Source organism: Macaca nemestrina, chromosome 5 (genome assembly GCF_043159975.1).
Source record: "Macaca nemestrina isolate mMacNem1 chromosome 5, mMacNem.hap1, whole genome shotgun sequence".
Lineage (NCBI taxonomy): Eukaryota > Metazoa > Chordata > Mammalia > Primates > Cercopithecidae > Macaca > Macaca nemestrina.
Genome location: NC_092129.1, coordinates 151,745,479 through 151,745,805, shown reverse-complemented (window position 1 = coordinate 151,745,805; position 327 = coordinate 151,745,479). Strand labels below are relative to the sequence as shown.

The following is a 327-nucleotide window of genomic DNA, read 5'->3' as shown; positions in this document are numbered from 1 at the left end:
GTACTCGCTTTGGCAGCACATATATTAAAATTGGAAAGATACAGAGCAGATCAAAATGGCCCCTGCACAAGGGTGACATGCAAATTCATGAAGAATTCCATATTTTTAAACTCTCAGTAAACTAGGTATTGAAGGAACATACCTCAAGATAATAAAAGTCATCTATGACAAACTCACAGCCAGTATCCTACTGAATGGGCAAAAGCTGAAAATATTCCCTTTTAACACCAGCACAAGACAAGGATGCCCTTTCTCACCAGTCCTACTCAACACAGTATTGGAAGTTCTGGTCAGGGCAATCAGGTAAGAGAAAGAAAGGATATTCAA

General features: G+C 39.1%; 1 non-coding gene across 1 annotated transcript; it reads left to right on the top strand.

Moving 5' to 3' along the window:
* Nucleotides 1-107, top strand: LOC112423991 (U6 spliceosomal RNA). Its single transcript, XR_003014594.2, has one exon. It is a non-coding gene; the product is annotated as a U6 spliceosomal RNA (small nuclear RNA).
* Nucleotides 108-327: the final 220 nt, after the last annotated feature.